Source organism: Leptidea sinapis, chromosome 8 (genome assembly GCF_905404315.1).
Source record: "Leptidea sinapis chromosome 8, ilLepSina1.1, whole genome shotgun sequence".
NCBI lineage: Eukaryota > Metazoa > Arthropoda > Insecta > Lepidoptera > Pieridae > Leptidea > Leptidea sinapis.
In genome coordinates, this window is record NC_066272.1 from 4,523,378 (window position 1) to 4,540,754 (window position 17,377).

A 17,377-nucleotide genomic window follows, 5' to 3' on the forward strand; every position below is an offset into this window, starting at 1 on the left:
TGTTGCGTAGAGACGTGACATCATTGTGTCTATTCTACAATATAGAAGATTTATTAAGAGTTGTTTAACCTGAATTCTCCTGATATGACACAAATTAGAATAGCATCTCCACCATCTGGATCAGCGTTGCGGCGTTCGCTTACAGTGAGGTTTTCCAAGAATCTTCTTCCACGTACAACTAAGCTATGGAATGAACTTCTTTGTGCAGGGTTTCCAGGACGATACGACATGGGTGCCTTCAAAATAAACGCGTACACCTTTCTAAATGTCCGGCAAACCTTCTGTGATTGTTGCAAGATCACGTGTGCGGCGGTGATCACTTAATTCAGGTGACCCATTCGCTTGTTTGTCCTCCTCTTCAAATAGAAGCCTGGTTTGTGGGAGTCAGCCTATTAGACTGTAAACTTTCTCCCAACTTCTCATTCAGACAAAGAGAGATTACCTTTAACGCTTTTAATAAGGGACGCATATAGCTAGAGATTTTTTTTCACGTTTCACCAATGTGCCAAAAATGTTTTAAGGAAATGAATGCCTTAATAACTAATGTGATATTATATTTTGTAGGTGATTAAAGCTATTACTGCTAGCTCATATCAACAGTTAAAAAAGTTTGAACCATAATTATTACCTAAAATATTTTTAACTAACAGTGTAACTAAACTATTGTGGACTTTATTATAGGTAGTATAAAATTATTTTACAAAAACAATCTTTTATAATATTATATTTCTCATTCTTTACCATAGCGTAACTAATAAAAAATAGATAGTGTACTTTATTACAAGAAAAATAAGATGGAAAATCAAGCGGTATATAATGAATAACACAAAGGCTGAATTGGTACTCATAATATATTGCCATTCCCTGCAGATTTGAAGGGCCGCGACGCTTTTTATTTAGAAGTCGCTACTTTTATGACGTGAATATTTCAGACGCGACCATTCACATCGATATACGAAATAAATAATATAAAAACTTTTGATGTGGTTTATTTTACATTTTATAATTTGGGATGTATTTAAGAAATAAATTTGCTATGTCTGCATTCAAAATAATGAAAAAGAATCATATAGTTTTGCAATAACTAAGCAATAATAAAATTTGTATATATTTTTAATATTCTTTATTACAACAAATTAGCAAATTTTTCGTATATCACAATGCTAAAATTTTCAAAATCATTTCGTTATACGTGATAGAACGACATTTTTAAAACATTTGCGACATTATTGGATAATATTATAATTAAAGCATAATTACTGTCATAACAAATTGTTTTATCCGGGCTTCCTAATATAAATAAATGATAGATCATCCATTAAAACATTTTCATATAAAGCAAGAAAATACTTACTTCGAAAAAGTATCGTGCAGATAAAATATTTATTCTCAAGAGAGACATTTGGTTGTCTCATTTGTTAAGCCGTCACATGTATATTGCCTTGATGTATGTAATACCGGTATCTGCATTCTGAACACACAGATTTTTCAAGCTGAAAACATTTTCTACTTGATATACCACGTCTATATTCATTTAACAATTCAATAGATGTCTCACATAAATCCTGTCACGTTTCTTATTCATTATTCTGACGACAAATTTTGTATTCGGTACCTCAAACAAGTGTATGACTCTTTTCTCTTTTATATAATAGCGTCTATCTTAAACTTAACTTGCTTGTATGCTTTTGACTTAGGTCATATTTAATACAACCTATGCACTTTGTGGGAAAAAAAAACTCATTTTAAGCAGCCCTGGAAGTAATCGTATTTCTGTATTAAATATTATTCTTTTTTAAAATAGAAATTAAAAAATAAAATATAAATCAGATCTCATTATTCATTACGGAAACTAAACTTTATTTGAGGCTTAATCGGACACGGTTCTCAAATATTTTGTTATTTCAAATATAAAAGCATGTCGTATCAAAATATTAGATTCACGTGTACGGTTTTCACATTGTTAGCAATAACTGGGATTTCGATAATCTGTTTTTGCACCCACAAAGCCTCCTAACAGATCGGGGCCGGTATAAATCATTTTCGAATGTTCTGCGATATTATAAAGATTTTTATGTTGATCCCTTTGAGCTTGTTATGTTGTAATACTTATCCGCTGAAAGTGTATTTAGAATTTGGCAATTTGTAATAAAATCACTGGTTTTTTTAAACGCAATAATTTAAGTTTATTCATTAGCAAAATTATTAATTCTTGGTATTGTCTTGAGAAAATTATAGTTCTTGATAAGCTCAATGGCTGTTCCGAGCATAGCTGCAAGTTAGAACACTTGCATGTAACAGTCGGATAGAAAATAGTAACCGACTAACATGTAAATTCAATTAATTGTAAATATTATACAATATTATAATAAAAATCATAGGAACGATCAAAAGAAATCCCCATTCAAAACCACTATGGACACGAAGCTATTTATAATGCTTATCTTTATAAATTTATATTATAACCAACACTTAATAATCCTTATACTACAGATAGGTTTATACGCCTGAGCTCACTTACACTGGTATAGGAAAAGAGGTGACACGCCAATCACCTAAATGCAGTCTCAAAGCTTTATTCCTTAAGCTCCCCGCATAATACACGCTATGAGCCCTCTGGTTTATAATAAACTCCCATACTGTATCACAAGCGTGTCAAATCTTAAGGCGACACTAAATGCCGGTGACCTTGAGTGATATAAGTTCACGGCTCCTATGTAACAAAGCCAATATTTTCAAAATTCTTGGGTCGAAAATGTAACATTTTAACAGACGCAAGCTACTTAATTGCTTACAATCCTCATTATTGATTACTAATCTAAATAAATGAGCCTACATAAAAAAGTAAAATCTATAAGAGCAACTTTTATGATAGTAGTATACTAAACAAATGCATAATGCCGAGAAAAAACTTGTTTAACTGCAAAGAAAACTGGTAGTTCATAATAGCTCTGGAGTGCTAACTTTAACCAACAATAAGCATTAGCAACCTACAAGTAAGAGTTAAGGGTATGTGTAACAGGATAAAGTAGTGTTCATAGCTCCAAATCCTATATTTTCACCACAAAACTTGTCTAAAAACACCTTGTTTGCATGTTTTCTGTTTACCCTTCGCCTTAACACTTTTAAATATAAACGAAGAAGATGGCTAATTGACCACTCGTTGTACTCATATAATGAATTTATAAGTTCATTTTAATACATTTATTCAAACATAAGAAATCTTATAACTATATTTACAATACTATGACTACAGAAAATTAAAACTATCATTACGTGGAAGCGTACCAAGAGTACTGGCAGCATTTCCGCGTTAGATAGCTAGGCTGATCCGTTGACCGAAACAGCTACCAGCGCTTGGGTTTCCAGTAGCCTTATTGAGGTGCGAAGATAGTATTTTGTTAATTAAGTTATTTGTATTGTTATGTTAGGATGAATGACGTGTAATAGTTTTTACGAATAAAAACTTGAAGTTGAACACTACGAGAGTAACAAATTGTGTAAATAAAATCAGTAAGAAGGGCCCCTGAGCACTAAAAAATTATACCATTATTGACAATTATATTACTAACACGTAATAAAGCACTTCGAGTAAAAGCTCTGTGCCATAAATATCTTTATAGCGCGCATAATACGCGTTCTATGTTGATAAATGTATTAAACCAGCGTTGTATGTTTTTTGCATTTTTGATCCTTCAAAGAAATATTTTCAGATAGCAAACATGTGTATTTGTAAAACATTCATGCGGATATGCGAGCTTTGCTTTAAATAACTTATGCAAATATACCTAAGTCTGTATTTTAAGATATGCAATCTTATACCCTTGCTCGAGTCGAATGTATTTGGTCTCAGGTGTCTTTGAGAGAATACAGAATATATAAAACGTACAGAATGGTTTCAAATGAGAACTTTGTCAATTTTCCCTTATGGTTATGTCTTGCTCTTCTAAATAGGTCTAAATTGTATAAGTATTTTAATCTAGACTGTTTGACATAATTGAAAAATGTTTGTATATTAATTATTAAGTAATTTGCCTTATTTATTATTAACTACTTTTACTTTAAGGTATCGTTTATTGTAGTTAATATATTTTTGCAGAAATCGCAAAAATTACTCGTTCAGTTATTTTTTAGTTGAAGTTATGTATGAATATTTTTTTAATAACTTTCATTCTTTATTTATATTCAATAACTTGAAATAACTATAAATTTTGCTTAAATATTATTAAATTGAATAGCAAAAAAGTTGTCTGTGTATAAATTTATAAATGACAACCAATAAAAAATATAAGCAGTTATATCCCGCCGGATTTAAAAATTGAAAATGCCACAATAGAAACAATTTAAAATTAAATACAATAATTATGCATCTGAATATTCGAAAACAAAACCTTAGACCAAGAAAACCGAGCACTCTAAAAGGAGTTTGAAATAGTACCGCTAAAATGCAAAGTGAAATTCTATTATACTCTTACAATGAAAGTAATATATAACTCCGGAAAACCTCTGCAGGACAGATGGAGTTGGTGAAAATTTATTATAATTATTTCTCACCAAGAACTTCCGAGTGAGTTCGCGCCATGAATATGCAAAGCAAAAGTTCATTTTCTCAACATTTTATGAACATTGTCAGTTAGTCGTGCAGTTGTTGTTCGTTTTACATTCACCTCTTATTTGCTTAAGAAAACATATTTTTTTGCCTTTGTCTGGTATTAGTAAATATTAACTATTGCGAAGAATATTTTATATGTACACAATTCAATATAATTATTCACACTGGGCAGCACTCACAAAAGATTCAGGAATTTTGGCAAACATCTTTTGGATCGTAGGTAATATAACCACGACACGAGGATATTGAAGTAGGCGGTAGTGGTGACTACCATCAAGCCCCAAACAATGCTTATAATATAATCTGATTACTGACATGTCATGTACATTTCCTAAAATTGGTGGTCATAAAAAACAAACATATAATTTTTATTTAGAAAAATTATATAAAAAATAGCCATTGCAAGAAATTCAGCGGGAATTTTATTGAGAAAAAATTTAAGCACGTAGATTTTTTTTCATAGCCTGGTGACGCAAATATAGACGTTTCATAACAAAAAATTTCTAACGGCCGTTTCCAATAACCTATCTATCTTTAGTTCAACTTACTAGAGGTAGACAAATCTATCCTTTTACGCTTACTTACATTTCAATAACCTATCGACATAAAGCATTGGACTATATAATATATAGTTATGTCCAATATAATATTGGACATAACTATGGATAGATGAGATCTTGTCATTAAACGGTGACAGCAATGTATCCGTAACTAGAGATACGGCCGTAAGTAGACGTGTACTTATCCATACTTCAATAAACATGGTTATCATGAGGAATTATGGATGATCCGCTGACTGAACAAAATATCTAAAAAAACTGAAAATATCGAAAGCCTTCTTCACTAAAGCATAGCTGTAAAAAGGATAAAAGCCATTGAAAACTTCTTCTTATCAAAATTGAATTCATTATTAAAACACTTATAATATGCTTAACCAAAATAATTTCCGTTCAAAGAAAGAAACGTGCACTTATGTAGGCAAAGCTTTGCTAAAACTTCTTAATCTAAGCATTCTCTTTACGAACAGCAGTGACCCGTTTTCAAGATTTCTTTGCATCAGAATAAAAGAAAACATTTCAAAAGGAAAAAAGTAAATGTAAGTGGAATGAATATCTAGTATCAAGATGCTGGTATTCTTTATACAATTGCTGCTAGTATTTTTGTAGTAATCATTTTATAAATAGAGCAAGAAAAATTTTAGATTTGGCATAAAAGGATGAAAATGTTAATTTTGATGTTTATTGATGAAGATAGTAAGCATGGTTCCCGTAGTTAAAATCACGACAAGAAATACCAGTTTATTTCAACTGAGATTTTGATTTTACCCGAGTTATTATGTTTAAGGAAAAAATATTATTTACGTATGCACATCTAATGGATTCATTTTATCATTTTAAGCGCGTGGATTTGAGTCTCCCATTGTCCATAAAGTTTGATATTAATTAAATTTGTACAATTTGATCAATTTAGTAATTCAACCATTGATTATTTACTAATATAGCTTAGTAGTTGTTTTTTTAAGTCTACAACAATTATCATAACCAAATCCTATATCTTCACAATTTGAACATAGATACATAGATTATTTTTTGTTACATATTGTAATTAATAAAACATTAGTCAAATTTGTAACTTTTGTAGAGCAACAATGAATAAATTTTATTTTCTTGAAAACATTTTTCCATTAGCAATAACACTCTCCAACAAACACATTGCGACAAGCTTGCAACAATAACAATTTCCATTACGCTATATAAAATTCCACAACCCTCTTATATCCGCAGCTCTGTTGTTGACAGTGAAAGAGTAATGCTCCAGATACTTTAACACATTGATCTATAGGTGCTCTCTGGCGACAAAAGTGTCCTTACGAATCCAACGCAAACTCGACCTCAAGAATAAATGGTCGAAACTTACAAATCCTTCTGTGCACTTAGTTTTATTCTGAATGTAAAAATATGGCGCAAAGTATAAAAAGAAAACAATTTGTTACACAAGTATAGCAAAGAATATATTTTTTAAAAAAGTGTAATAATGTTAAGCCTTCATAAAATACAAGCCTTTATGAAAGTAACTATAAAATAACAGGTGAATTAAGGCTACAATTATGCCACTGATTCCTAAAAAAGGAGGAGAAAACCCCTATTTTTTCGGTGGGAAATTAATTCCCCTTGCCTGATTATGCTACTTCAATTTACTGTACTTTCGTTGTGATTTTAATTCAAGTATTTATTCCTGGCTGCTGCAGCTGTTATATTTTTATTTGAATATTTTTAATCTTGTGAAATACATATTCAATCGAATTAGATTGCTAAGGACGATTGCCAAGTCAATCTATTTATTTAAAACATTAATGATTTAGTTCTATTATAATTCGAAAACTTACAGCTTACTTACTATAGTGAGGAAAATACATGAAAGGCTTATTTACATGTTTACTAGCTAATTAAAGAATAAAGGTTACGAGGCTAATATAAATAAATCGAAGATAAGTAAATCTTATTATCTTAGATATATTTTAAATATACATAATATGGTTACTTTGTTATTTTTTTTAAGTGATAACCCTCACTTTTGGGATTAAATTAAATTTGAAAAACAAAATAGAATATACGTACACAAATAAATTTGGTTACTTTAGGTAAGCCAATTACGTAATAACTTAAATAAGAAAGACCCTTAGTAGAGACTCAATAAATTGACCGACTTGGTATCATATGAATGTCACAACTTTTTACAATAGAAGAAATGAGATGAGAGACTTGGTTTTCATTACAAGTTGTGTTATTGATGGCATCTCTTTTCTTTTTCTAGATAGTCCTACTTATTTTCCTTGCCGGTTCTTTCTACTTCTTGAATACCAACAGCTCTTTGTGATTTTCTTAAAACCCACTCTCCTTCTTATGCGCTTTTCTTATTCTTGTAGATAGTCTTCCTCTTTTTCACGTGTCGAATCTTCTAAAGACAAATATTGGCGGAAATAACACTAAAGAAAACTCAATTCATTTGGATTCCTCTTTTTAATTTTTGGTACTATTATTGGAATTTCGGTTACATATAGTTTTTCTCAAAGACCACTATATGGGTTTTCTTCAGAGTGTTTAAAGTTACAATTTGATTTGTTTGACAAGTCTGGACAGAAAAAATGCTTTTTAGTCTGTTGTTTTCACAAATTGAGAATTCCTGCACGTTAATACTTCCAAAGTCGAAATTTATAATTTGTAAGCCGCGCAGACTTGCAACTCTCGAAAGTACAAACACAAACACCAACTGCATAAATAACTTTGTAGTAAGTCTTTGTAATAATGTAAGATACAAATATATATGAAAAGCGACGAGTATAAAATTATTTATTAGTGTCATGAAATTTTAATTAATCCTAAGGTGAAGGCTATACTATTCATATTTAGAAAACTGGACCGAAATTGCAAAATATTCTATATCTACTAGAATATGTTATTTACAGTACCTTAGAGATTTGATGATCGGACAGTCAGTCAGTGAGTGAGTGACTAAATTTGTTAATTCTTTTACTAGTCGACTAGTCTTTAAAAATCTTTTACTAGTTATAATTCTTAAACTATTTGTTCTAATTTATAATAATCCGTATTTATACAATGCCTGCTTGGTTACTAAAAATGTAGGCTTCTAATTTAAGGGAGTTGTTGCTAAACTCCCTTTGGCGGGGCTACAACCGAGGCTCTATCCAGATTATAAAATTACACATTTATCATATGGAACAAAAAATTCTAAGACTAAAACAATAGATGTCCGCAGTAAAGAGTTAAATGGATAGCGCTTAGGCGAACCAAAGAATAAAAAATATTCCCAATTGTGATAATAGTACTCTTTGTTGTGAGAGCATTAAAGTTAAGATTGTTGTAGACTATCTACAGTTAATATTCACATTTAATGTAAGAATTGAATGAGCTATTAAAATAAATATATTTTCTTTATTTAGTCTAAAGTGCCGGCTAATAACTAATGGCCGTTTTCAATAACCTTTCTATCATTAGTCCTACCTACTAGAGGTAGACAAATCTATTCTTCTACGCTGACATACTTTTCAATAACTTAAGTTCAAGATTGCATCTTCACCGAAGTTGTCTATGAGTCGTCAGGAGGACGGATAGTCTATTAAAGATAGAATTCACATACTGATTGTTCTTACTTGCATTTCAATTAAAGTTTAAAGTTATTATTTTCAGTTAAGTTAGCACTTGGCCTCGATTATGAAACCATGGATAGATGAGATTTTACCTTTAAACGGGGATAGCAGTTTATCCGTCACTAAATTCATCCTTAATTGATTAAGAATATATTGTCTATCAAGAAATGTGTAGTGATAATGTTTTGTCTAGGAGAAATATTATGGATACAGTAAGAAACAGATTTAATTGGTGTAATAATTAAAGGTAAACAGCAGGTGGACAAAATTTATTTGTTTTCTTGCAGAAAATGAAACAAAAATATGGACATTAATAATAATGAATCAATTACGTCTGAAAGTACTCCATTTTGCGTAATCACTCAAGTATACTAAATGCAACACTTGCATAAGAAAGTTAAATATCACAATTTAATTAAATGTAATGTCTAAGATGGATATAAAACTAAATTGTACGTTCTCGAAAAGTTTAAAGCGCCTCGTCTTCAAGTTAAATCATAATGAATTCATCAGCCAAGTGCGCGGAATTCGTTACAGAATGTCTTTTCATCTTTTACGTAAATATTTTAATTAAAACAAATGACTGATAATTAAGATTAAATTAGTATGTATTTATTTCATGAATAAGATTTTATACGGATTGTAAAGTTTTGGTAAAATGTTATATTGGTTGTTTTATAAATACCATAATGATCTATTATTAACTTAATTAGTTTTATGCAATAAGGTACGAGAATAATTATAAGTGATTTAATTTTGCGTTTTGACAACGGAGACCAATAGGTCTACAACTTTATTTTTTTTTACGGAAAAGGAGGATAAACGAGCGTACGGGCCACCTGATGTTAAGTGATCACAGCCGCCTACATTTTCGTGCAACACCAAAGGAATCACAGGAGCGTTTCATGCCTTTAAGGAATGTGTATGCGCTTTTTTTGAAGGTAGCCAGCTCGTATAGTCCCGGAAACACACCTTTGTAGTACGTGGAAGAAAGCTCCTTGAAAACCACACTGTGGGGGACCGCCACACAACCAAATGATGGGGATGATATCCTTACTTGTGGCGTGCCCTGCCTATGTGGAATTCGGCGGCAGGACTCAGGTGAAACAGGTCTTCGGAACACTACCCATGATAAATGCGGTAGAAGTCAACACTCCAGTATTGTACTCTAATATTGTTTCGCTATTAAGAAAAACAATTATTATTGGCGGCACTATCTTCTGCCGTCAAGCATTGGTGTGCTGGTACTATTTAAGTATGACGGGGGTACTGCCTCCTTCAAACGGCTAGCGAAATTGGCTTATGCGATATAGCATCTTATGTCTCATAGTGACGAACGATATGGTTATATCGCCCAGAATTCTGAGTATTACAAGAAAGCAGTGCGGCACTGTTCTGTAAAGGGCAGGACATACAACAATTAGTAACCACAAGGTGAAAGTCTTGCCCGTCTTGTCACATAAACAAAAACACACGACCACCACACACCACAGATATAAACGTATACACTGGGCTGTTTTGTATATGATATATACTATGAATTTGATTTATATGATAACGTATTATAAATCGATGAACGCCGGTTGCACACTTAAAAGTGAGTTCCGAGCCGAGCGTGCAAACGAGAGAGAGGAACAAACGATAAAGAGGCACGATCGGTCTAAGCGTTCGGCTTATGACGCATCTTGTTCAAAAAACATCAGCGGTCGGTGAGTGCACTAGTAACTAATAGATTTATAAGTTACAATGTTGACTAGAAACTTAATCTGGCTCATGTAAACAATCGTATTAAAAAAAAATATGTTTTCTAATGACGTTATCACGTATAATTATGATCCATCAACCAAGTTTACAGACAACCAATTATTTTTAACGTGAGGCTTATTATGTTTCTTAAAAGAAAAGTAGCCTTTTACTTACAACTAAAACTATCTGCTCTGTTCGAGTGTTTTGACGGTTAGCTGGAACAAACAGACATCATAGCCTAGTGATATTGATATTGTATACAATATATACTCCAAATTGTTTTATTATATGTAATAAAAGATATTACAATTTATACATTATTGGTAATTATATGTACAAATCGGTTTGATGTATCTTCCTTACAGTTTTAATAACAATATAATTAATATTATTACATTATTAACGTCTTTTTACGAAATCTGAAAAATAATATTTTCACAGTGAAAATATTTAGTAATTGATTAAACATTGTATGCTTTCAAAATAAAAAGCTAAAGCCATTATTACATATCATATTTTGTGCAACACGTCTTGAGACAGCTGAATTTTTTATATATTTAAATAAATCATTGCATATTTAATGATTTTTCCATTTATCCTGCTTTTATGCTAATTTAAGCTCTAGAGAACTGTTAAATAGACGGAATTCTCAGGAGATTTATGAAATGGTTATAATATAATCTAATTGAGCGACTGATCAGTGGAGGTTTTATAAACTTTGGGGCCTAATTATCCCCAGAACAGTCTGATGCTGAAGGCATTGAGAAACCACTGCAACTATGATTTCCAAAAGAATTATCATGTAATTATTAAGGAACAAAATTTTCATGACAACCATGACTGCTGTGTCCTGTTAACAGGTCGTAATATATCGACCGATAAGAAGAATATTTTATAATATATATCATTCAATTGAGTGATACCCGATGGTCAAACAAAATTCAAAACGAAATTATGTTGAAACCAATTTTGTAAAAATACAATTCGTTAATCGCACATCAATCAAGAAGAACGCGTTGGACGTTATAATCTGTCTTAACATTTATCAATTTCCCGTTTCATTTGGAGAGAATTATTTCGATAAAATGTTCCCGTGTTGAATTATTGTTTGGAACAAAAGCGGTGCTCAGAGTCCGGGTAAGGTTGGGGGCAGGTGTCTGAAATGGGGAATTCATTGCGTCGTAAACAGAACGACGATTTTTAAAGCTTCCACTGAGTGCCGGCAATTTTTTTGTGATATCATATTTCATTTTAATCGCTCTTTGTTACCTATTGATTTACGGTGACTCTATTATGACATGCAGCTTTTGGGGAATAAATGTGAGATAAAATTTTATTTATGATAATTGAAATAAACTAGTGACATATTAGTTTACCAGTGGGAGGCTCCTTTGTACAGGAAGCCGGCTAGATTATGGGTACCACAACGGCGCCTATTTCTGCTGTAAGCATTACTGTGTTTCGGTCTGAAGAGCGCCGTAGCTAGTGAAATTACTGGGCAAATGAGGCTTAACATCTTATGTCTCACGGTGACGAGCGAAATTGTAGTGCCGCTCAGAATTTTTGGGTTTTTTGAGAATCCTGAGCGGCACTGCATTGTAATGGGCATGGCGTATCAATTACCATCAGCTGAACGTCCTGCTCGTCTCGTCTCTTATTATGATAAATAAAAAGTTAGTACAAGATTTTACAGTCGATTCACCAGGTACGTGTGTGTTGCTTTGATGAAACTTATTTTAAATGAATGTTTATGGAGTAGGCAATGTATTAGCAATAGGTTGCCTATAAAAAATTGACCACAAGTACCTGTAATTTATTTTAGTATAATTAATTTTCTGATGTGAATTGTAACTACATGTTTTTTTAATAAATTTTAAGTTATTTTATAGGAAATTATGTAAACAATTGAAAAAATATGGTTGCCAGCTCTCAGTCGGCCGCAACATCGGGGTTGCCCGGTGTAAACCGGTAAATTTTTGTTGGTAATTTACAGTCATCTGTTTTTTTTATAATTTTAATACAACATTGAAGTTTTATATTTACTATTATTACTAATAATATTTAATGGTAACTACTAGTTAGTTAATACTAATTTACTATTTTTACTAGTAATATTTTTATGTAGTCATGTAGATACATGGCTTAGGCGAGTTTGATTTAAGCATTATTTTTACATTTAAATTGAGGGACTTGAATGAATTAAATTAAAAAAGTTCTAGCCAACAATTTTAATATACAGGGTGGACCAAAAGTCCGTTTATAATTGGAATGATGATTAAAAAAAAACTAATAACAGAAGATCAAAATTGTTTATTGTTTTCGATAGTTAACAAAAGGGGAATTTATGTCTTGAAAATCACATCATCCATATGCAATCCTTCATTATTCTGGCATTGCTGCAATCTAGAGCGAAAATTTTCGATAACAGCTTTAAGTGTTTCTGTTTAGATGTTTTGGATTTCTGTGTGAATACGATCCTTTAATTCGTCAAGAGTTACTGGGTTGGTTGGCTGGAATGCAGGGGTTTTTGATCATCACGATATAGTGTCACTCCAATAACGACAATTTTGTCTATTAACATGCCCATTTAGGTGGAAGTGTGCCTCGTTGAGAAAAAAATGTGTGTAAAACTGGTGAATCGCTCTACCATTTCGTTCGCAAACTGCAACCTAGTGGCATGGTCCTGAGGCCTTAATTCCTGCACCATTTGGATTTTATAGGGATGTAGACTTAAATCTTTCTTGAGAATGCGGTTTAATTCATCATTATCTTGACACGTTAAGGACAGTAGACCGCTTTCGAGTTGAAAGTCCAGGTTGGTCACGCACAGACGATTTTACTCGCTCCACGATTTCGGGGTCCCTCGACGTTCTAGGCCGGCCAGATCGAGGTAAATCCATTGTTGAACCCGTCTTCTCAAACTTGAGCACCCATTTTTTAATTAACACATCTGATGGAGCTTGATTTTTGTGTCGTATCTTGTAATGATTGCAAATCTTTCGTTGAGCTAAGGTCGCAGAACCGTTGTTTCGATAGTACTCGCGTACACAAAACGCACGTTGACTACCGCTGAACTACGCAATGGAACTAAATTCCCATTGGCTGCTCTTGCAATGCGTAACCCCTCCACCCCCCTTTGCCGACGCTGCTAGACGCGGCAACTGATTCAAATGTTAACAGACTTTTGGACCATCCTGTAGTTCGTTCAAACATTATTTTTTGCATATATAACACAATTATCATTTCAAAGTAGGTAGGTATATTCCTGGAGGCTTCTTTATATCGGATGTTTCATTTCTGTGTTTGGGTTTAAGGGTCAACGTAGCTAGTAAAATTAATAAGCTAGTGAAACTTAGAATCTTGTCCTAAGTCGCAATACCGCTGAGAATTTTAGGTTCAATAAAAATTCCTGAGCGGCACTGCATTGTAATAGAAAGGGCGTATATCTTACCATCAGATGAACGTCTTTCTCACCTAGTCACTATTTATATTAAAAAATTTAATCCAATTTAAAATTGTTTCAATTGTTGGAGTACCATTTTTATTCCTGAAAGTACCACGAGCATTTTGCAAGATGTTCTATTTAAAAGCACTCCATCATTCGAAGTGATAAATCTCAGAGTTAAGTCAACGGAGTCAGGACAAACTCCTAATTAATTAATATCGAACCGAACTTGGATAATTAATACAAACGTAGCCCTCCAAACTTTGATAACCCTTTGCCAACTTGACGTATTAATTCAAAGAGAACAGTGAAAACTTTCTTGTAACACAAGTTCGTCTGACACTTATTTATTGACTTTGACACCCCTAATTGTATTACAATTATAAGTTAACAATGAAACCGCTGGTCTAATTTTCATTCTTATAAGAGGTAATTTAAAAAAAACCTTTAAGTTTTGAAAGTTGTTCAATGAGAAATGTGACCAAAATCTATGGACGTTGCGGGATTCAAACCTGCATCTCTGTCTATTTCTGCAATGCTCTTCACTTAACATGTGTTAGCTATACGTCTCGTCACGCGTCGTCCATAAATCTTGTATTTTTAGGGATTAGGGATAAGACGGGCAGAACGTTCAGCTGATAGTAATTGATACGCCCTCCCCATAACAATGGAGTGCGGATCAGGATTCTTGAAAAATCCAAAAGTCACCTTGAGACGCTAAGTCTCTCCCTGAGGGTTAAGTTAAGTCTCATTTGCCCAGTAATTTCACTAGCTACGGCGCCCTTCAGAACGAAACTCTGTATTGTTTACACATTACTACTTCACGGCAAAAATAGGCACCGTTGTGGTTCCCACAATCTAGCCGGGCATCCTATGCAACAGAGCCTTCCACTGGTAGATTCTTGGTAAAGTTTGTTAATTCTGAAGTGTTGGTTTCGTCTATTTTATTACAGGTGACAGACTGCACCACTATATCTATAATAGGAAGTAGACTTTGACTTTATGCATTTTTAAATCTTATAGAGTATATTTGAAGTGAAAACTTCTTTAGCGGCGGAAAGCACTTTTTTGGGATGGGTATAAAATGTAAAACTCGCGTCAGGACACGTGGCCTGATCGATAATTCGTAAGACAGTCGTTGAAATTATGGATGAAAGATTTATATTTCTAACTTATAATAGTTCGGCTATTTTAACTTAATGATGTTATTAGACCAGTGGTTACAACATTGTGATTGCGAAGCCGAAACACCGTGAGCTCGAGGGATCGCATCACAGCCGTGAAATTTTTACAGTTTATTATGGATGAAAATTGATTCTTCTGAGATATAAACGTTTTAATGTGAAATAATTGACATTATAGTTCTGAAGTGTTAATTTTTTTTATGTAATTTGTCATTTTTGTGAACGATTGCGCAAATTTATTGAATTAGGCGCTACTTTGCGGAAATCCATAACTATACAAATGATTTCAGTTTTCTATAGTGCTAATTCCGCCAATATTTGTCTTTAAAACAATTCAAGAAGTCTCGTGCCAGATTTTGGCGAGACAACACGTCCTGAGGATGCCTCGTGTAGAGGCGAAACACTTGACGAATTGTTTTAAAGACAAATATTGGCGGAATTAACACTAAAGAAAACTTAAATCATTTGTATAACGATTGCGCAGTAAATGAATATTGTATTTATCCAAATAATTGCTCCTTACTTTTATTCTGATAAATAAAACAATTCGTGCGAAATTATCCCCTAGCCATTCCAAAATATTAAAAAATGCACAAACTGCCGAAGTGCATCCCGTATTTTTTTTATTTGTATATTTTTGAAATCAGTTATTTTTCAACTGAATTCAAGAAGTTTGAGGCTTGACTGAATAATATTTTTTGTATGTTTGTTATATCATATCTCGCTTATGGACCGATTCGAAAATATATTTGCGTTTTAATGGGTATATTATGAGCTTAGTTAAAAATTGGTTTGGTTATGTAAAGTATGAGTATAAGGGAACCTCAACTACTTATACTTTCTACAACCCTCAATTTTTTAAGCAAAAATATTAAAACATTTTTTGTTTTTTTTTTATTATTATAAGAACTAAGATAATTATGCGACTGACTTGAAAAGCAATGAAGAAAGTACCAATCCTCGTATGGCCATTTGGCCATACTCAACAATGTTTGTAGAGGCATATGATCATATGATCTATACTATAATAATATTTAATCTCTCTATCAAATTCAAATTCAAATATTTTTATTCAAAATAGGATGTGACATCACTTATTGAAAGTCAAAAACCTACCACCCATTCCAAAATAAATGCCTCAGACATGAGAAGAATGGGCGCAACAAACTCAGCGGGCTTTTTTTTTTCATCGAATAAATATGTTTACAAAGTATAAATATTGTACAATTAAACTTATTATTTAATAGCCTGAGGGCGGTCACTCGATTGCCAATCTGTGGTATCATTAAGATAGTCATTTATGTTATAGTAACCTTTACCACACAAACGTTTTTAATTTTAATTCGATACTATAGTATGTATTAAAAATAATAATAACGTACTAATCTCGTCTTATTCAGAGTGGACGCACTAAAATTTTAATTAAAATTGCATCAAAAACAAACTTCCTTTAAACATCGTATCTATTTAAACATGGAAGCACGCGAAGTTACCACGAACCATGTAAATCAGTGTATCTGTTGTGTTATCCAGGGCGAGGGCGTATAGCTTAACGAAGCGTTAACTAAACTTTTTGGAATTTGTATGTAAACTACGATGGAAACTTGAATACAAAATCAAGTTTATTGCACCGCACCACGTTATTTAAAGCAGAAATTGTTTGTTCTTTTTCTTCATAGTTTTTAGCCTTTAAGATTTCATTCTATATCGTCCTTTTAGTTTTACGTCGAATTGTATTATTTCAACTCTTTTATACATGTGCTTTTATCGTTTAAGTGTTTTATTTAAAAGATATAAGTTATTCGAAAAATAGTACGTCTTCTAAACGAGGCCATACAAAACCGGCAAACAACAGAACATGAAATTAAATTTATGTGTAGAAAAACAACAGCACTTGAACTTTTCGTATTAACGTTCAGGATGGCACGACTTAATGATGTAATAAAATAAATCTTTCCTTGCATGTTCACCGGTTCCTTAACGTTATAAGTGAGACAGTTTGTCACTGGAGCTCAATTACCAAAATCGAAATACGAAGTTTCGGTTGACGGATCGTACATTTTCTGAATACGAAAGTGTTTCGGATCCGAAGATCAATACGAAGTTCGCGGTTAGACATTTTGTCTTTCGTTTATCTTATTACCAAATTCATTTGACATTTACTTCTTCGTTGTTTGACATTAAATGTTGATCGTAACTACAACATCACTTTTTATGGTTAT